This window comes from Elgaria multicarinata, chromosome 9 (assembly GCF_023053635.1).
Source record: "Elgaria multicarinata webbii isolate HBS135686 ecotype San Diego chromosome 9, rElgMul1.1.pri, whole genome shotgun sequence".
Taxonomy (NCBI): Eukaryota; Metazoa; Chordata; class Lepidosauria; order Squamata; family Anguidae; genus Elgaria; species Elgaria multicarinata.
The window spans coordinates 77,002,938-77,025,496 of record NC_086179.1 but is presented as its reverse complement, the minus strand read 5'-3'; the positions used below and the strand labels follow the sequence as shown (position 1 = coordinate 77,025,496).

At 42.6% G+C, this 22,559-nt stretch overlaps 1 pseudogene; it reads right to left on the bottom strand.

The window, feature by feature from the left end:
* Positions 1-3,447: 3,447 nt before the first annotated feature.
* Positions 3,448-3,602, bottom strand: LOC134404348 (U1 spliceosomal RNA; annotated as a pseudogene).
* Positions 3,603-22,559: the final 18,957 nt, after the last annotated feature.

Sequence of the window (22,559 nt, the reverse complement as noted above, 5' to 3'; positions counted from 1 at the left end):
TAATAATAATAATAATATTTCTTACCCGCCTCTCCATTTTGATCGAGGCAGGGAACAACAATAAATGCTAAAATACATAAAACTGAATTAAAACATAATATATGTTGTTAAAAACATTCTAAAAACATTCTAAAAACATCTTAAAATTCCCCTGGATAGGCCTGCCAGAAGAGATCAGTCTTTATAGCTTTCTTGAATGCTAGTATTATTATTATTATTATTATTATTATTTATTTATTTAGCACCATCAATGTACATGGTGCTGTACAGAGTAAAACAGTAAATAGCAAGACCCTGCCGCATAGGCTTACAATCTAATAAAATCATAGTAAAACAATAAGGAGGGGAAGAGAATGCAAATAGGTACAGGGTAGGGTAAGCAGGCACAGGGTAGGGTAAAACTAACAGTAGAAAGTAACAGTAGAAGTCTGCACAACATCAAGTTTTAATTTTTGGGATTTTATTGTATTCAGGGGTATATAAAGATCACAAGAAAATAAAAACTAAACAGAAGTGTGCCTGCTACACAGGGAGCGTGTTAAGTTGATGAGTCTCCTCCAGCAGGCCATTCTACAGTCTGGGAGCAGCAGAAGAGAAAGTCCTCTGGGTAACAGTTGTTAATCTAGTTTTTGCTAGCCTGAAGTAGATTTTTCCCAGAGGACCTGAGTGTGCAGGGCAGATTGTACGGGAGAAGGCGATCCCGCAGGTAGCCTGGACCCAAACCATGTAGGGCTTTAAAGGTGATAACCAACACTTTATAATTTGCTCGGAAACTAATTGGCAGTCAGTGAAGAGATTTTAAAAATGGTGTTTTAAGGCACCAGACCTGTTTAGAACATGGCCCCATTGCCCCCCCCCTGTTGCCTCCCCAAATGTCTAAATAAATTTCCCCTGGAAAAGAATCCATCTGTAGCAGCTATGGAGCACCCAAATAGCAAAGTTTAGCTTGATTGCAAGCTAAATTTGGCTCTTTGGATGCTCCATAGTCAAAACAGAGGATGAAAAGGGTTAAATTTAGCTTGAAAACAAGCTAAATTTAATCTCCATAGCACTCTGTAGTTTTACAGAGTAGTTATGGGGCTAATATTCTTGCAAATTTAATCCAATTCTTTCAAAGAACAATAAAAAATACCGTTGCGTGTTGATTTCTAATGATAGTCATGGAGCTTTGGTTTCCAAACTGAGATTTGGGCCATAGCTAGACCTAAGGTTTATCCCAGGATTGTCCTGGGGTCAAACCTGTTCATCTAAGTGCCACACAGGGCATCCAGCGCTCAGGCAGGGACGAACCTGGGATGATCCTGGGATAAACCTTAGGTCTGGCTACTGCCTTGGATTTGGCTCCGAAGTCAAACTGAGCTGCCTCTGAATCAGGGCCTTGCTAGACCAGGCCTTAGCGCACCTTCCAACCCGGTTTCCCTGCTGTGCGTCCACATGACGCACAGGGGAATCCAGCGGCAGGCCGCGCTGAGGCCTGGTCTAACGCGCCATAAGCGAATTTGCTTATGGCGCGCCTTTTCCCCAGCTCCGGCCTCAGGCCGGAGCTGGGGAACGTCTAGGGACTTCCGTGGCTTTTCGCAGCTACTCGCTTACTCGCGAGTAGCCGCGAAAAGCCGCGGACCTGCCTGGCACAGTGCTCATACGAGCGCTGTGCCCATCGGCCCGGGGGGGGGAGAGAGGGGAGGGGGAAGGATGGCAGGGTGGGTGGCAAGGGGGCAGGGCGGGTGGCAAGGGGGCAGGGCAGGGGCGATCGCGCCGCGCGCCGCCCGAGCAAGCAGGCGAGCGGCACTTACCCGGGCAATTCCTCCCCATGCCAGGCATTGCCCGGGCAAGTGCCGCTTGCCTGCTTGCTCGGGCGGCGCGCGGCGCGATCGCACCCGCCCTGCCCCCTTGCCACCCACCCTGCCATCCTTCCCCCCCCCGTTTAAAAAACCCCCACTTACCTTCTCGGAGTCTTCGGGCCGCACCCGGCCCCTTTAACAACAACAACAACAACAACAACAAAAATGGCGGACGCTGCAGGGACTCGACGTCCCTGCGCGTCGTGCGTGTGGAAGCCTGGGGGAGGCGCACTAACGTTAGCGCACCTCGGCCCCGCCTCCCTGCCGGCATAAGCCGGCAGGTCTAGCAAAGCCCCCAGTCTGAGGTGTATCAGGTTATCTTCCAAATCAGGGTCCAAACTGAATCTTGTGGTCAGTACACACCCTTAGTTTTAGACTGTCAAGATATTTTCTATTCAGTCAGGCTTTGAATAGGTCTACAGTGTTTACTTTGCTGGCTGCTAATTTTATTTGGTTTCTTTTAGAGAAGTGCTTACTATTCTCAATTGTTAATGTCTCAGAACTCCATTATTATTATTGTGATGAGCCTTGGGGGCCTGAATGGTGGTGGAAGAAAATATGGTAGAGAAATGTTTCTATAAAAATAAATAAATGCAATTTGTACCAAATTTTCTGATACCTTGGATACACCAATGTTCTGGATTGTTCAAGGTCTAGAAATACTTTACAATAAATAATTTTTTTTTCCAAAAGCAACATTTCAAAAGGCATTTCTTTTCCAGGTTATTCCCCTTTGAAGCATTGCTTTAAAAGTGATTAGCTTTTTTTCTGCAAGAAATAGAAGATTTTCCTTGGAGTTGAGCCATTCTTTACTGAGCAAAAAAATAAAAAAGGCATTCAATTTTAAAACATCTTGCCTAAACAATCCAGTCCATTCTGTTTCTTTGTAGGATAAACCACTGCAGTTTACCCTGAATACTTAGTCGTAAATGTTCTGGAAATCATATGCAATCCTTCTTTGGACTGAGGTCAACTGTTTTCATTTGGTGAACTTGAGAGAACACAGAATTCATTTCAAAGGCTAGAAAGTTTTGAATTCTAGGCGAAACAAAGCAACATGCTACTCAGCTGGGAGAAATGAAAGCTAATGTGTATGGGGAAAAACACATAGTTTGCGGAATCAAAAGATGTGGAAAGTAGCTAAGCTTAAGAGAAAACTAGAGAGTGAGTGTAGATAGCAAATTGAACATGACTTTGAAATGTGGCAACAAAATGTTTCAACTCCTTTGATTCTCCGGAGGGAGCTGTGTTTCATTATGGGGTAAGTGGCGTAGGTATGTGGGCCTAATTCATATGTTGTGGAGCAGCAGGGGCCATGTTGAGGATTAGAGTGTGAGATATTTGAAGAACTGAAGAGTTTAAAGAAATACTACCAAAAGGAGAGGTCTAGTTTTCACACCAGTCTTTCAAGCTCAGCTATACCCCCTGTAATATGTGGAGCATAATAATAACCTCAATAATAATAATAATAATAATAATAATAATAATAATAATAATAAAATTTCTTACCCACCTCTCCGACTGGATCGAGGCGGGGAATAACAACAAACATAAAATTCTGATTAAAAACATGGCATACACTGTTTAAAAACATCCGAAAAGCATCCTAAAAACATACTAAAAATCTACCACAAATTATGCAGTCGAGTTTCCTGCATTTGGGGAAATCGCAGGGGTCAGCACACCCAGAGTGCAATGGATGAGCCTCAGCCTGGGAAAACCACCTTCGTGATCGTGGTGTCTCCCCTGCCAGGTAAGTACAAGTTACAGGATTGTTACAAGAATCACTAAAATGAAATATGGGAATCACTTTGAAAACTGAAAAAGCTCACTCTAAATGCTATGTATAATGTATAATGTATATGTATAAAGAGAATGTGTCTGTTTGTCCGTCCGTCCGTCAACTCCATAGTGCCGACCATGGAACCTAGACATATGAAACTTGGCATGCATACTAAGGGGACTCTCAGGGTGTGCACCTTGGGATTGTTTTTTTTAAAAAATGCATCAATTAATTTAAATTATCTTAAATGTGTTCATGAGGTTGAAGCCTGTATAACATCTCCCTCACCAGCACATAGTTTAGTAGTCCAATAGACAGAATTATATGCCTGCTCCTCCCCCATTTGTGAAGCAGCCTCTCCTTAAGGAAATGGAATAAACTGACCCCCCTCTCTTGGGGCTACGGAAGGGCACCATAGCTGAGGCCATGTCTAGAGTTGTCAGCAAGCATGGTTTCACACAGATGGGTTGGGGAATGTGTCCAACCCAGAGAGCTGTTTCTGTTTGCTTGAAGACGTTGCTGTATCAAATTTAGGGCTGGTCCAACTTACGCGAAGCCAGGCCTCTTTGAAAGAACATTTCATCTGCTCTTGAAACATGATCTCCATTGAAAATGAATTGTGAAGCTTTGTTACCGTCAACTTTCTAGCATCATATTTAGTTTGTTCCACGTGGCCAGGAGAAAGAGAGAGAAAATAAGTGGCAGGCTTTGTACAAAAAACAAATGGTAAAATGGAAGGATCTGAGTCTGGACCAACAATTTTGTTGCGTCTGAATGTTTCAGTATCTCCTTTACAGAGGGCTGAAGTGGGTTGCCTTTAAAAATTCATTCCTGCTTTGTTTATCCACTAAGCAGCTAGTGTTGTTTATTTTGGATCATCTGTTTAATTTATTGCTGCATATTCAAAGAGGACACCATTTTCTTTCATGACAACTTCATGATGTTGGATTTTCGTGTCTGTATCTGTCTGTGTACATGTGCCCTGGGCTGTGCCCAGAATGTCTTTCTGTGCAAGTGCAAAATGTAGGTTTCATTTTGTCCTGAGGAGCCAGGCACTAGTCCACTTTATTTGTTTAAAGACACTGAGGACAAGTTTTTGCATAGCTTTCTGGATGTCAGCAAGGATGAGAATTGGTGAATTTCACTAGGCAGCAAATTCTAACACTTCAGGGCACTGTGCCAGTGCAATTCTCCTTAAGGGAAGATTTGAGGCGGCACAATGAAAATTGGCCCATTTCCCTTGTGAGTTGCTGGATACAAACAGCTTGCCCATATCAAAATGGCTGGTATGTAGACCAGCTGAAAGCAGCCTCAATGTTGCAAAAGTAATTGGTGAACTGCATCTCAGTTGTCTGGGCTGCACTGATCCTCCAATCCTTACAGTTTACTAAACTGTATGTGTTCAACAGAGGGTCTCATAAACCAGAAAGCAAAGGGCTGTCTAAATTGCATTATTTTTCAATCTTGTGCTCTGAAGGGATTAGGGATATTGCTGAAATTTGGAAAGAAAACAGATTTCAGAAGTGGAATCTTTACTCCATTCACAGATACTTCAGAAGGAGCTCCTGAGGGGAATCTCTGGACAATGGAAGTGGTAAAGCCCCTCTCCTGAGGCAAGTCTCAGCAGGCCTGGGCCATGATAACAACCCACATTAGCGACCATATTTGTTACTGCTGCTGCCCCATGGGAGCAAGGCGGATGCATCCTTTACAGAGGCAAGACAGCTGCGGTGATGGCCAGGCCAAACTGATTGATAGTATCACTTAAGATTTAGTGATGTGCCAAGTTTGGCTTGGGCCTAATAAGTAGGCCTGAGTCTAGAAGTTACTCATCTGAAAAGCCCTTGGGGTTGGTTAATGTGGGGGTGAGTTTACTTGCTCAATTTGTAGTCCACCCCTAGACCTAGCTCTCTGGGCAATACACTTCAGACCCGGGCCAGGATATGACACCTTTAAAACAGTTTGAAAACTGTATATGGAGTGGGGCCCAACACTTGTCACTACTGTTATAAACTGTTTTAAAGCTGTAGTGTAGATTCTGCCTCAGAAGATCTCTCAACAGCACTCTTTATTCTGATATATATGAGAGGAGACTAGGGGCTTTGCTAGACCAGGCGTTAGCCTGGTGCGAGGACTGTGCTCGTCCCTGTGCGTCCAAACGACGCACAGGGGATCCCAGCCTCACGCAGGGGTCCCGGCGCCCTGGCACCACACTAACGGGAACCGCTGGTAGCGCAGTTCTTCTCATGGTCCTGGCCTCAGGTTGGGCTGAGGCCAGGACCGCGGGCATGTAGCCAGGTCCGCCGCTTTTCCTGGCTACTGGATTTACTCCAGAGTAGCCGGGAAAAGTGGCGGACGGGTTGCAGTGCTCCACAGGAGCGCTGCAGACATCAGGGCTATGGTGAGAATATCAGGGGGGATTGGACTTTGCGGGTGGGGGGTGGACAAGGACGGAGAACGGGACCTGTGGGTGTGGGCAGGATGGGACTTTGCAGGTGGGGGGCAGGTGGACGGGAACGGAGAATTAAAAAAACAAAAAACCCTACTTACCTTTTGTGGCTCCTGCTGCTTAAAAAAAAAAAAAAAAATGGCAGCCGCGACGGGTCTCCTCCAGAGCTCGTCGCGGCTCCCGTCTGAATAAGGGTGAGATCTCGCATTATTCCTGACGCGAGATCGCCCCTCCTCTCCTCCGGATTATCACACAGGTCTAGCAAGGCCCTAGCTCTTGAGGAGCTAAACACCAGATTGCCTGGCTCCAAGACACACACAAAGAGAAGAAAAGCTTCATCCAGGCTTCCAGAAAGGAAAGAGAAGCTAGCAGCTGTAGTCCTTTTAAAGATATATACACATACACATCACACCATCTGCAGTGGACCTGACAAGATATCTGAAATCATCATCATCCAATAGACCTGGATTATTTCTGGACTGGGATGGATAGGGTCTTCTTGGGATCTACCTGGGTTTGCAGTTTGGTTCACTTTGTGAGTATAATGGCCACAACATGGTCAAGAAATATGGCATGAACTGGGCTTTATCCTGTGAGCTGCACAAACTTGGATCTTATGATGATGGTCATGTTAATAACACTTTCAATTTGCAAACTGCATTACCGTTTTATCCTCCCAATCACTCAGAAAGGTAGGTCAATATTATTCAATAATAAAGCGGAAGAGAATTACTTTCCCTTGCTCTCCACTAATAGTATTATGCTGCTGTTCTGGCATGCTCAGAGTATTAAAGGCAATATGGGGAGTTAAGGTCCCTCTTCATTTGCTCAGGGGAAACAGCAAATTTGTATTAGAGCAATTTTTGGGGGAGGGGTCTTCCTGTGGGGCTTTCCAACATATTCCCAAGCTGCCTTTTAAAACTCGAAAGAGGGTAGAAAGCATCTCTGCATGTGCATCTGGATCTGGAGTGAGTTGGGAATGTAGGGCTTGTATAGGGTGACCATATGAAAAGGAGGACGGGGCTCCTGTATCTTCCCATGGTCCCGGCCTCAGGTTGGGCCGAGGCCGGGACTGCGGGCATGTAGCCAGGTCCGCCGCTTTTCCTGGCTACCGGATTTACTCGCTGTTCAATACAACAGTTGTATTGAAAGGAGAATTTCAGCAGGTGTCATTTGTATATATAGAGAACCTGGTGAAATTTCCTTTTCATCACAACAGTTAAAGCTGCAGGTGCCCTGCCCTCTCACAAATCTGGTCACTCTAGTATAGCTCCTGCAGCTTTAACTGTGGTGATGAAGAGGGAATTTCCCCAGATTCTCCATATATACAAATGACACCGGCTGAAATCCCCTTTTCTATGCAACTGTTAAAGATACAGGAGCCCTGTCCTCCTTTTCATATGGTCACCGTAGGCTTGTAGGGAACTGTTGGAGAATCAAGGGACTCATATACCACAAAGCATGTGGTACAGATGCAATGATAGGACACAGTTTTAAGTAAAGACAACCAATAGGACTGTCCATTAAGGATGTCAGACTTTAAAACTCCCCCTTTCCCTTTCTTACACATTTCCCCCATTTTAACCAATGGTAAATCTCTTCTCTGGCTGCCCCCTCTGTATTGATGTGTTATGTCTGGGATCTACAATATGGTGGCAATCTTGTTGTGCCCTCCAGGCTCCCTATCCCTCCTGATTTTTATTTTATTTCTTGAGAGTCTTTTTAGTTTATTTTTAATTGGGAGGCAGGTGTGATGCAAACTGAAGTGATGTCTTCCAGTGCTATCTTTTATTTGAGTACAAAGGAATGGTTTTGTGTTCTGGAGCTTAGAACTCATGCAAACCTGAGTAAAATGTTTACAAGAATTTCAAGCATCCTTTAAAACACAATCTACTTGGAAGTGAAATTAGTCTCATTACATAAAAATATACTTGTTTACATGTGACATACTCATTCACTGGAATGAAATAAACAGATGGTTATTAATTATTGCCATGTTTAGCAGCCTACAGTTTCTCCTAGTGAACAATAAAATATACCTCACTGATTCAGATTCCAGGCCTGCAGAAGTGTATTAATTCAATATATCATTGCTGCAAAAACAGTTTTGTACGTAGCTAGATAAAATAATACACCAGCATAATTTAGTGCTCTTATTTCCAAAAGCTGTGTGCATGAAACATGTTATAATGCTTTTTCTGTGCTTTATGTTCACAATTAGTAGAGAACAATATTTCTGTGTTAAGGAAACACATAATTTATTGATAACATCACAGGGTCCTAAAAGTGCATGATAATAAACAATGCATCCTTTTGTTTTCCATAAAAATCTCAAGATGATGCTGATGCTGATTTTATAAAGCCACCTACCATTGCTAGGCTCTGTATAAAAATTAGAAAGCATTTTCCTGCAAGCTTACCATCTAAAGCTTGCAATCTGCAAGAAATATTCAGGATGAAAGGGATGGAGAATCGATCAGGAAAAAGACATGGCACATAGTTGCCACATACTCTAGCAGTGTAGCCATTTTGTGGACTGCCTTTTAAAATGCTGTCCTTTTCATCTGAGTCTTTCGCCTGCTCCTCTCACTGGAGGAGAGGGTGGTCAGGATCCTGTGCTATACGACAACACTCTTATTAGGTTTTAATTGGCTTTTATCTGTGCAGGAAGTAGCTCATTGAGGAGAGGCACTGTGGGAAATGAATATGGATACTGCATGAGGTGTGGGCAGGGAGAAGTCCTCAGTCCAGCTTTTATAATATTCTTAGAACTGGACTGCGTTGGCTGGATATGCATTGGATGCACACATCTAGCTCTCTTCAAGCTGCTGTAGGTGGTCATACTCTCATCTTATTCTGTATCTATCAGCTCAGGATCGTTGAGGTCAATGGCTTGAAGTAGAAGCTCCAAAACATAGAGTCTGAAGCAAGACAAGCAGCAGCACTGCACTATTGGCCTAGCAAAGGCAGAAGGCCAGGCTCCTAGTACTTATACAGAGCTAGCCAAGCCCAGGGGCTTCCTACTGCTTGCCAATCCCAGGGGCTGATGTTGTACACCCCCATTTCCTTCTGTGTCTGAAGAGGACTCTGAGGGCTGGGAAGACCCTAGACTCAAAGGAGGCTCATTAGGCTTGACTCCATCTTGAGACCTGAGGTTCTGGGTTCATATTCAGCAGCCCACACTGACCCCCCCTTTACTATTCAGAAAACAGGATTTTAGCAACATTTGTAATAGAGATTGGCTTTGGTATACTGCAGATTTGTTCTGTTTGCAGTGCTTTGGGGGAGTATGCAACTGTGCCACTGCGCTAGTGCTGATGTTGTTGTGCTAGTGTAAATCATAACTAGCATTTGCTAGGACAATAGGAAAAACCTGCTAAATTTTGGTGGTGGTGCCAAATTTCGGCAGCAAATTGATGCTTTCCCTCCATTGACCTGGCAACCATTACTATATGTTGCATAAGTGTTGTTTTATGGTAGTGCAACGTTTATTAGCACTAGTGCAGGGGCACAGTTGAATATTACATTTGGACTCTAAATCATATTTTCACATCTACACCTTTTATTGTAACACTCGAACCAATTTGATAACAGTTAGTGAAGTTTTCAAGAAAAGTATGAAGTATGTTATGGAGACTTTAGATCAGACTTTTCATGTGTGATCAATATATTTTTCAGGTGTTTTGGCTAAAATAGTTCTGTCGATAAAGAAGTCTTACTTATAGGATACTTCCCTTAAAGGTTGAAAAACCATTGCTTCTGGTCATTATGTTTTTACATTCTAGTAACAACTAGTGTTAAACTCTTCCTAACATTGTACTGGATGTGCTCTGTAGAAAATCAATATGGACTAGGAAAAAACTCAAATCTAAAGAAGCACTACAGGTAATTCCAGCTTGAATAGATTTTTTTTCTTTGTTCTGATGTCTGGAGGGTGATTTTAGCCTGCTTAATTGTCAAACCGCCAACATTGGCTACTATTCGGATACTCATGAAGTATCAGCCACAAAACATCAGAGCCCCCAAGCTGTTTTCTTCTATGCCTGTTATTCATGCTCCACACTTGGAATAGATCTGGAAGTGAAGCAAGTAAATGGAAGCCCCACTTGATGCATTTGTTGCTAGACTGTACTATTTTAGCCTGCAGGTGGAGAATGGATATTTAAATACTCCCCCACATAAAATACTCTCCATGCTTGCCAAACACATAATATGGTAAAGAGAGAGGTGTCATGCTAGTTTCTGCATGTGCTGGGGCTAGATCGTGTGGGGGAAGCATCCTAAAATTCCACCACCTACCTGTCCTGAATCTCCCACTACGAAGCTTCATGGGATGACCCTGGGTTAATATTATGAGAGAGGGAGAAAAATGTCTCCCTATCCACATTCTCTACACTGTGCATCATTTTGTACACCTCCATCATGTCTCCCCTTATTTGCCTTTTCCCAAGTTAAACAAGGTCCATGATTGGCTCACCCAACATTCTTCTTTTTATTCTAATAGAGGTGAAATGGCTTCCAAATTTGATCAGAGCTGCAATGCTTGGGTGGGGAGAGAGAGTGTGTGTGTGTTCAACCCTTTTTGTCCCGGGCTGTTTTCCTATCTAAATTGCTCCAAATAGGGAATTTGCAGTAACTGAGATGACCAGAGAAGAGCATTTGGACATATATGGTCAAGGGGGAAACCCCATAAACAAAATATAAAAATTGCAGAACTTAAGGCAGTGATTATGATACATAAGAAATAGAATACTAGTTGAAATATCTGTACTTCTTGCAAGCAAATCTCTCTCTCTCTCTCTCTCTCTCTCTCTCTCTCTCTCTCTCTCTCTCTCTCTCTGTGTGTGTGTGTGTCTATACATACACACAAGGAAAAAGCAAGAGTGTGTGAGTTCAGATTTAGAGTTCTGCTTCCCCACCCTTTCGAAAATTAGAAATCAAGGAATGACATTTCAGTGTGGTAAATTTAAAGTCAATGTGCATTCTCTACAACTAGAAGCAGTGTGAGGAAAATTGCAATATGTTCTGCAATAATTTATAAGTTTTGAGATACTGAAGGAAGAAAAGGTGCAGGCCTACAACTGAGATAAAAAGAAGCTTGAGTCAGGGAAACCTACACTGGGAAGACAAGCTAACTTGGAAATGCCAAAGTGAAAGCAGAAAGATAGGTAGAGTATAGAAGGTGAGACGATAAAAAGTGGTCACACCAAAGAAGCGGTGAAATATTTAAGGATTCCGTATAGTTGACAAAATTTTTGTAAACCGCCCAGAGAGCTTCAGCTATGGGGCGGTATATGAATGTAATAAATAAATAGTAGAACTTTAAAAAGTGCTTGGGGGTGGGGTGTTTAAAAATCAGAGAGCATATCTGCACAACAAAAGTATATCAGTTTTAAGCCAGTTTAGTTCCTTCCTGGATTATTACAATGCAATTAATACAATTACAATTAATATGTGGAGTTACCTCCGAAAACTTCATATTACTCCAGTGCTTTGTCAACTGCACTGGTTGACAGTCAGTTTCAGCACTCATTTCAATAGGGGGGTGCACGGACCCCCCGATCCGCTTCTCTTCCAGATTCACAACTTCTGGATCGGGTCCACTCTGCTCTCCCTATAGTCCGCTCAGGTTCACTGCGAAGCTCCGGATCCGGATCGGAGCTCTGCTTTCCCCCCATAGGCTTGCATTGAAATCCAAAAAAGCCTATAACTGTTTTTCTGTTAACGTTAGAAACCTCAAATTTGGCACCATGACACCTCATGCACATGTACACATGCATGCCAAGCCTCAAGCCAATCCAAGCCTCCACTGATTTTGGGGGAATTTTTGAAAATCGGACACCCTATTTTCAGAAATGGGCTTTTCTCCGATATTTTGACAGATAACAACTTGGAAGCAGGCACATGCACATTCATGGCAAGTTTCAAGCAAATTCCATCAGCCCCTGATTTGGGGGGGGGCTTTAACCTCTAATGCAGCCTATGGCCTCTTCTCTTCGCCATGCTTCTCCAGGACCCCGGTTCGCTTCTGGGCAAGGCGGATCAGGCCAATTCACTCCTGATTCTCCGCTCCGAAGAGAAGCGGAGCACATCCCTACATTTCAAACCATTAGTGTTGACCTTAAAAGCTCTAAAAGGCTTAGGACTAGTCTATCTGAAGGAGCACCTTCTTCCATTTACTCCTGCTATCAACTTCAAAGGCTGTTCTCTGGGTGCCACCACCAACAATGGTAACGGCTGGTGGCTACTAGGGAAAGGGCCTTGTCTGTAGTGCTCCCCCCCACCTCTGAAATGCCTTTCTGAGGGAAAGCCACCTGGCACCTTTACTGTACGTATTTTAATGCCTTCCTCTTTAAGCAGGCATTTAATTTATTGCTTTATTAATTTAATTGCTGGCACCTCCATATTTTGAAATATTTTTAATGTTTAATTATTATTTGATACTTGCATTATTTATTTATTTATTCATTTTTTTGGTTGTTGTTTGGTTTTACGATTGTAAACTGCCAGTTGGGCGATACACAAATCAAATCAACGCAAATCAAAATAAATACAATAGCCTCCCTGAAAAATCCCAGTTGATCATTTGGTGTGTGCTTCAGAATTCACTGTTAGGGACTCCCTGTCCTGCTGATTTGAAATAGTTCTTGGACCTTGTTTAAAACAAGAAATTACACCAAGATGACCATTCCTGAAAGTTACAGTTATGATTAGAACTTCTTTCTATTCTTTGAATGTGTAAACCCCCCCCCCCCCAATGTGACTATTCCACCTATGTTCTTTTTTCCAACCTTTGAGGCATGGGATCTATGGAGCACCCTGCACCAATGTCTGATATAATTTTCAGATAGACATCAGATAAGGAATACTACATTAATTATAAAATCTTGAATAACTACACCAAAATAAGCCCTCTGTACTTTATAGAAAGCCAGTAGCTTCTTTCCTGTGGCATAGGCATGGGATTGATGCTACAACTAGAGATGAGCTAGTACAATGGGGGGAATTAGAGTGCAATTCTATGCATGTTCAGACAGGGGAAAAAATCCTACAAATTTTATTTATTGTATTTATATCCCACCTTTTTTCCTCCAAGGAACCCAAGGCGGTGTACACAATCCTCCTCCTCTCCATTTTATCCTCACAACAACAACCCTGTGAGGTGGGTTGGGCTGAGAGTCTGTGATTGGTGCAAAGTTAACCAGCTGGCTTCCATGGCTTCCTACTAGGAGGAGGGCTTTCTCCGCTGTGGCCCCCCAGTTGTGGAATGAACTCCCCAAAGAGGTCCGTCTGGCGCCTACACTGTACTCTTTTCGTCGCCAGCTGAAGACCTTTTTATTCTCTCAGTATTTTAACACTTAATTTTAACATAAATTTAAATTTTCTGTTCTAACTTTGTATTTTAATCTTATATCAATTTTGCTGCGTGGTTTTTATCCGGGTTGTGCTTTTTATACTGTATTTTGTATTTGTGCTGTTGGTTGCTTTATTATGGTTTTAATTTTTGTGAACCGCCCAGAGAGCTTCGGCTATTGGGCGGTATAAAAAATGTAATAAATAAATAAAAAATAATAAATAAATAAATAAATGGCTGAGTGGGGACTAGAACCTGGATCTCCCAACTCCCAGTCCAACACCTTAGCCACTACACCACACTGGCTGGGGAATGCTGGAAGTTGTAGGACTTTTTTTTTGTCTGAACATGCATAGGATTGTGCCCTGAAATGTTCATTAGGGAAATTGATTGCATACGTTAGTGAACAGATGCTTTTTAGATGGTAGAATGAGATTACTGAAGTGTACAGGGTTAAATATGTGTTGTGTTTCCAAGCCCTCCCACTGCGACATGAGACAATAAAGAGGTCTGCCAAATAATTCACAAAACTTTATTCAGCAAATAAACATCCCTTCACACCTGAAGCGAGTGTAAACACTAGGAACTTTCCTCTAGGCTAAAACTTTGGCTAACTATGCTAGACAATTGTCCTTTCAACAAAAGGGAAGTTTTTTTCCCTGAGCCACTTTACTTCAGGGAGTGTTCCTCTGAAGAAGCCTTTGGCAAGAAGCTAGCCAAGCTGCTAGATTTTTAAAAATTATTTTATTTTTATTTAAAGTGATACAAAAATAAGGAATGAATACAAACAATCCCCTAACAATTAATATCAAACCAACAGTTATGTGAAAATGTATAATATACAAAAAGGGAAAAAAAAGTTGATTAATACAACTTCTAGGGGAAGGAAGCTTAATCAAGTAGAGAGAGAGAGAAAGAGAGAGAAAATATAAAGGAAGAAAGGAGACAGAAAAGAGAAAAAGAAAAAAAAAAAAACGAAGAAAGAAAACCCCAAATCATAAATGTGCTGTATTCCTTCAGTTGTTGTTACAATGTCCATATATGTTGTTGTTACAATGTCCATATATTCAGAGCTGAAGCAGGCATACATTGCTGTACATTCAGATGTGATGCATACTGAATGAATCTCCCAAGCTGATTGCTTCTCGCCTTCTTTTAGCTCCGCCATTTGAGTCTGTGGTGGGCTCTGGGATAAGTCAACTCTGAAGTCCCTTCCCCCTCTGAGGAAAGCTGAGTTCCTACAGACTCTGAGTTGTTAGCATTTTCTCTGATAAAGTCTGGTGAAGATTCATCCCTGGCTCCTGAAGAGCCTGGGATAATCTCCTCCACCACTTCCTGTGTTGGTTGGTACATTTCTAGTGCTGTTTCTTCTGGTTCAGAATCTGATTCTAATGGATAGCCTGAAACTCCTTCCCCGACATTAAGGGTAATAGGCCTGATCATGACAACATGTTTTGTTTCTTAACATTTAAGAGAGTCTCCCCCTGCTAGGTTAGCTTTATCCTCAAACCCATTCCCCCTGATCTTCCCCTTGTCAAAGACTCACAGCCAGGAACAGAGATGAATAGCAGTGTCTTCCTCTGCCTCAAGCTCTCCTTGCTGCTCCTGACTTCTACAATAGTTCAGGGCCTTAGCTAGACCTACTGGTCTAGTGGGACGGCGTGCGACGACCTCAGAGGGAGAGGCATCGCGCCCAACATTTTGTGTTTTTTTCTTAAAGGGGGAGATGTACACGAGCGCTTCTGCACAAAACGTAAGCTTTTTTAAAAAAATTATTTTCCCCACCCCCACCCCCGACGGGTGCAGTACTCCTGAGGAGCTCTGCACCCCATGCGCAGGTCCTGGCTCCTTGCGAGTAACCACGAGTAACTGGGACAAACCGCGATGCCTGGCCACACATTCTGCGGTCTCGGGCTCAGCGTTGCACCACAGAAAAAACGAGCTCAAAGGGTAGAGTGAGATCCTGGGGCAAGGGAGGGACCATCCCTCCCAGATCCCAGGATTCCCTGTGCGTCATGTGGATGCACAGGGATGATCCTGGGGATCGCCCTGGGATTTTGCCCCATCTAGCTAAGGCACAGATGTTTCAAGAACTGCTTGATGATGTTTTCTCTCTGGTCAGACGTTTGCTCAAAACCTTCTCTTGCTGGGCTCCACTGTCTGCTTGAACATTCACCATGACCTCCCAGCATGGTTCCCTGCTGTCCTCAGCCACCAGTTCTGGTCTTCAAGCCAACTTCTAACAGAACGTTGGTATTCAGTACCTCTTCCAACCAACAGCCAACTCTCTCCAGCTGACAGAAGGACTTTTATTTGATCCTGGCTAGAACCTCTGGCCAATCATCTGATCAGGGCCTTCACACATTGGTCTTCTTTTAGTGACCAGTCAGTGATTCAAGATGGACCTTCTAGATACCAATCAAATTTGTCAACACCTTGACCAATCCCCATCTAATTGCAACTGCAATTCAGTAATCTTTCAACATGTTCCTAGTTAATACTCTGCCCAAATGCATAGAATCTGGCTGGTTTGTGTACAACACCCACAACATGTAGAACTTTACGTACTTCCACCATCCAATGGAGTGTATGTGGATTGTGCAGGTGGGGTATACATGCCATATATTGTACAAGTTGGTGTGTCCTTCTGTATGCGCAAACCTGAGGCTTGCTCCCATACCCACTGCCAGAGGCTAGGGTTGATCAGCCATGAATAACAGTGTGGAAAGAGACAGAGAGTGTTCTGCAGGCAGCGTCCCCCTTTCTTTGCTGTTTCCATTCTTCCATTTCAGCTGGAGAGGTTTAGAATATAAAAGGACGACTTGCACACTGCCATGTTCACAGTGCTGCAAGCCCGCCTTTGCAATGGTACTGTCAGACAAGCATGCCAGCCCATCGGTCTTAATCCCTCCCCTCTTCCTCCCACATTTTCTTCTACCGCTGCTGCCTCCTGCTCGTTCCTGCCTCCACTACCAGGGGAAAACGAATAAAGTGCCCCTTAGCTGGCTTGCCTGAGCCACCAGTCTCATTGTAATTCTTCATGTAAAAGCTTCTCCACTGGGGATCTGATTCATTCAGCATTATGCAAATCTTCATAGGCAATGCTTTTGTGAATGACTCAGGCAGTATTTATAGTTCATTGGGCTGCACTGCTGGTAGCACTCTTCTGGGGATAGTTCTCAACTCCCTAATTTACGGGAGTTGCAAAATTATGCAGCTAACTGCATCTAGAAGACTACTTAGGAGCCCCCTGGATTTCTCTTATGGACCATGTATCATCTTTTAACTGGGCCCGACTGACATTTGTTTCTTCCTTATTTCTTTAGACCTCAGGAACATTTTAGAAATATATATTTTCTCTACCTTTCTCTCCTGTTTCAGAGGACCATTGACTACTGATGTTGGCAGTTTTTTGTCTGCCTCTCCTCCTTTTTTAAAATGTGTATCACCTGGTATCTTAAAGGACTTTCACACACCAGGTCCAGAAACGTGGTCCAGTGAATCTGGCAAAGGGTTATGCCAGGGGTGTTGAATCTCTTTCAACCTAAGGGCCAAATTCAATTCTGGAGAAGCTTTCAGGGGCCACATTCCAGTGGTGGGTGGAGCCAAAGTCAAAGGGGGCAGGGCAAAAATACCTCGAATAGCAACATGGTTTAGCTTAAAACTCTTACTGCCAGTAACTTAGCCTTAGGATGACTGGTGGAAGGCTAATGTCCCTATCTTCAAAAAGGAGGAACCTGGGAACTACAGACCCGTCAGTCTGACATCCATCCCTGGGAAAATTTTGGACCAGATTATAAAGAAGTCATTCTATAAGCACCTTGAAAACAATGCAGTGATTACTAGAAGCCAGCATGGATTTTTCAAGAACAAATCGTGTCAGACTAATCTGATCTCATTTTTTGATTGGGTCCCTTGTGGACTGTGGGAATGCTGTGGACATAATATATCTTGACTTCAGCAAAGCTTTTGACAAAGTGCCCCATGATATTCTGATTAACAAACTGGCTAAAAGTGAGCTAGATGGAACAACTATTAGGTAGATCCACAGTTGGCTACAGAACTGGACTCAAAGAGTACTTATCAATGATACCTTCTCAAACTGGGGAGAGGTAATGAGTGGGGTACTGCAGGGCTCAGTCTTGGGCCCAGTGCTCTTCAACATTTTTATTAATTATTTGGATGAGGAGGTGCAGGGAACACTTATTAAATTTGCAGATGACACAGAATTGGGTGGGATACCTAATACCCTGGAAGACAGAAGCAAGCTTCAAAGTGATCTTAATAGGTTGGAGGATTAGGCTAAAAACAACAGAATGAAATTTAATAGGGATAAATGCCAAGTTCTACAGGATTCTGAACAAAGTAGGTTTCAACTGACCCATGTTGATCAACCACTAGTATTTGTGGGCTCTGGTGTCTGTGGGTCCTCAGATGACTTTGTTAATTCTTTTAGGATGGAGAGCAGATGCACAGCTACTGAAGGGTAAGCATGGTGTGACGGTAAAGGGTCCCAGCCCCCATGAAAGCCTATGCACATAGAAGTCTACATGCATAGGTTTCTCCAGCTCAGAAGGCCATGCTCAATGCATGGATATTGAGGGTCTGGGCTGGGGAGCTGCATGACCTTGACAGAAAGCCAGTGGTGTGGCCCTGCTGCCCCTTCAAAGTGTGGTTCCCTCTTCATGAGCAGATCTCCTAAGTCATAGGACTTGCATCCCATCACTACTTAACCAGATTGCCTCCATTCTGTCCCGTATTGTAGTTATTATTATTATTATTATTATTATTATTTATTTATTTATTTATTTATTTATATAGCACCATCAGTGTACATGGTGCTGTACAGAGTAAAACAGTAAATAGCAAGACCCTGCCGCATAGGCTTACAATCTAATAAAATCATAGTAAAACAATAAGGAGGGGAAGAGAATGCAAACAGGTACAGGGTAGGGTAAGCAGGCACAGGGTAGGGTAAAACTAACAGTAGAAAGTAACAGTAGAAGTCTGCACAACATCAAGTTTTAAAAGCTTTAGGAAAAAGAAAAGTTTTTAGTTGAGCTTTAAAAGCTGCGGTTGAACTTGTAGTTCTGAACTTGTAGTTATGAAGTTCCAAACACAACTGAGGTCTAGATTTCATGGAGGTGATAAGCCTGTATCTGATGTACACTACATCAGACTACAGGGAAACTAAAATGACGAACTTTCCTTCCCACTCCCCTCCCCACTCCCAGTTCCCCACAGATTGAAAACTAGAAGTTAGGAAGAAGAGTTTTAGACTAGCCTTCTTCTTAATACCCATGGTTTTTCTGTGGGGTTTCTTCCCCAAAGCGAGAGGAATCACTCAAGAGTTGCTCTAGGAATACTGACCCACCTCATCTGGCAGCTGTAATAAATGAGATTCTTCAGATGCACAAACAATGGCTGGCATCACATACAAGTGTTTCCACTGGGGAAAAAACCCAATGGTCTGACATAGAGCTGTTCACACATGCATGCACATCCCGTCATTTGGTTACTCAACAGTTGACAGGGAACTAAATATGAGGGAATGCTGCAGTGAACCATGTTATGTTTGAAGTAGCACTGGCTGATATGAATGTTTTAGCTGTTGTGTTAGATCTGTAATGGCTCATTCACACATCATTTCACTTTGATGCTGCAGTTGTCAAATGATGAACATTTATGTGTGAACAAACGACGAGCTATTGCCTTGTTGTATATAGATGTTGAACAAGCAAACCCTGGAAATTCTACTTAAGACAATGGGTTGGATCCAGACTGAGTAATGCATAGATGACCACTCGAAGAACTACAGTTACAGGTAAGCAACCTGCATTTTCATTGGGTGTAGCAGGTCTGCTCTAAGCATGAGTAAGTCTGGATCCTACTTATGGATTTCCATTGTATAAAGACCAACTGTATGTAACCGTATTCTTGTTTTTGAAGATTATCTCACTATCATAGCTGCCATTTAAGTATATTTGAAATATAGAAATGGAGTACATGCTATCAGTGTTTTGAATGAAACTTCTCAGTGTCTCCACTGAGGTTGCCACTTTACCAAAATCAATCTCTGTGTTTCAGTGTGTCACAATTAACTGCACTCATACATATATTACAAATAACCACACAGGTGTTTTACGTCCAGAACTATTCAGAAACTTTTTCTTCATTTATATACTTTAAATATACATATTGGAATTTCCCCATGTTATTACAGACCAACCTTTTGGGGACCAGGAAATCTTGCTTTGTTCCTTATATGATGCTCTTTTGTTTTATATGTGGCGACACTTTTACTGCACCCTTCCTGACTTTATGAATAATGTTATTAATATTCTCACCACGCAAAGCAGCAACATGAAAGAACTTGGCAGTCTTGGGTAAGCGTTCCATTATTTAAAATGTAAATAAGCTAGACTGCAAAAATAACCATCCTTTTTGGGGGGTGGAGAGGCGGGAAGGGAAGAGAAGGACCTAGACTTTCCCAGCTGATGAGGTCCCATCACAGTTATTTTCATTGGAACAACTGAAATAATTTGATGGGTATTTTCTGTGCTTTCCGCCAAAGAGGTTTGCTCACATTCAAAGTTTTCCTTCAACAGTGATCACACCCTTCTCTATTCTAGCCATGGAGGATAAGGCTAACAATGGCTACTAGTCATGATGACTATATATTACTTCCAATATCAGAGGCAATATGGCTCTGGATGCCAGATGCTTGGCAGCAAGGCAAGAGGCTGCTCTTGGACTCATGTTTTGCTCATGAGCCTCCCATAGGCATCTGATTTGCTATTTTGGGAACAGAACGGTAGACCAAATAAAGGCTTTTGTTTGATCCAGAAGGGCTCCTTGTATGTTCTTTTGGCCCGGGCTGTGGTGTTATCAGAAGGTGAGAAAAATGTGTCTCTGTCTACTTTTTCCACACCAAACATAATTTTATAGCCCTTGATCATGTCGTCCCTGAAAGTATGGTGGGTGGATCACCTTGTGGAATGTCTTTTTGATAGCCACAGTGGAAAGTGACTAAAGTGTAATTTGATCTTCAGCTTTAAGCCGGGGTGGCGGCAGCAGCAGGAACGAGTTGCTGTTGTTTTCAATCTACAGGCCATCTTGTTTTCCTCTCCCCTTCATTTCTCTGGGACCTAGGGTCTGATCTCTGCCACAGTAAAGTGGGCTGCCACTGTTATATCAATAATGGGGAATGCTCTGCAAAGCCTGTGGAACTGTGAATCAAGCCAGCCCTTGTTTGAAGTACTTTTGACTTCTTGGTGACGTTGGATTTGTGTATGACCAGGGTATGTTCCATTCCCCACATGCTGATAAATGTGCTTATATCGAATTTGCCATTCTGAAAGTATAAATGGAAAGAAATAAAGAAATCCATCAGTACTGTATAAAAATAAAGACCATTTTTTAAAAATGTTTAACCTCTTAAGGATTTTAGGGTCGCTTTAGGGCTTGGGGCATGCACAGTGAGATTTTGAAACATTTTCTCACTTGAAGAACATAATCTTCTCATCCCACTATATCACAATTAGTTTTCAAAAGTGTTTCCTTTTTAAAACGAGCCTCATGTGGTGCAGAGCGGTAAAGCAGCAGTTTCTGCAGCTGAAACTCTCCCCATGGCCTGTGTTCGATCCCAGCGGAAGCTGGTTTCAGGCAGCCGGCTCGGGTCAACTCAGCCTTCCATCCTCCCGAGGTCAGTAAAATGAATACCCAGTTAGCTGGGGGAAAGGTAATAATGGCCGGGGAAGGCAACGGCAAACCACCCCACTATAAGGCCTGCCAAGAAAACGTCAGCGAAAGCTGGCGTCCCTCCAAGAGTCAGTAATGACTCAGTGCTTGCACGAGAGGTTCCTTTCCTTTTTCCTTTCCTTTTTAAACATGTTTTGTATATAGCATGGGAGGAGGGGTGCTGTTATGGAAACACAGACCCTAAGACCCCTTGAATTTGTGGAAACAGATGTATGATTATTTGGGGCCCAATTCTAATACATTTTTTAAAAAGATGTTCTCTAGCAAAACACCTCTTGAAAAGATATCCTAGTAGCAGCAAATTCCCAGAAAGGAAAATGGAGAGGTGAGGATGGATTTGTAGAAATCAAATCTCCATCTCTCACTGTGAGCAATCACTGGAAACCTGATGCTAAAAATTATGCTCACCCAGTCATAAAATGGACTTAATGTCATGCATTGGGGGAGGTGAATCAAAGCAGTTTGTATTTCAGGTCTTGAATATGCACAAAATTGCCTCTTGGGCAATCTACAGACTGTGCTTGAGAGGGAAGATGGCAGATATATATATATATAGAGAGAGAGAGAGAGCAACAGAGCTTGTAGATATTTGCTCTTTTAAAAAATAATGGTATATGTAAAATAAGGTACAAGGCAATGAATGGCTTAAATTTTCTTTTCTGGAAATTGGAAAACTGAAAATGTTAACCACAGCTTAGAGGACTCTACAATGAACATATCTGACATCTGATTTGTCATCAGATCATTGGTCTTGGAATAGCCCCTCCGTTTGTTACCTATCATTTATTTTCCAGTTTACACAGCAAACGATTAATTGCTAACCATCATTGCCATGTCTACTGGTTGGCATTCTGACCAAAAGAAAGCAAATGTTCAGACCAGACTGCCAGCCAGCTCCATGGGATGGGGTTGAGGTGGGATGGGGAAACATCGATATTAATATTCTGTATGGCACATATGATGTCTTGGTTACAATGATAGAAAATCCTCACAAGACATTTTTGTACCTTGAGAAGAATGCTAGGGGCATTGCCTGTCAAAGCTTCTTCATTTTGTATTCCCCTCCTCCACTGGTTTCAATGTTATACCTTCTTTACAATACTGTAAATGTCCTTTCCTGCAATATAAAGGCACATTGTCAATTTTACTTAATCATATGAAAAAATCCTGTTAATTTCACCTTCTTTTTGATCAAAGGTTAAATTGGTAATACTCATTCACATCGTTGTGAAAGTCCATTTAGAACAGGAACTAAAAAGCTGGAGCACAGATCTAGCCCCTCTCCCCTTTGTTAAAAAAAGAAGAGAAATTCATCAGAAAATTGCACAAATTGAAAGAAAAGGCACATGGGATATACTTTTTAGGAACATA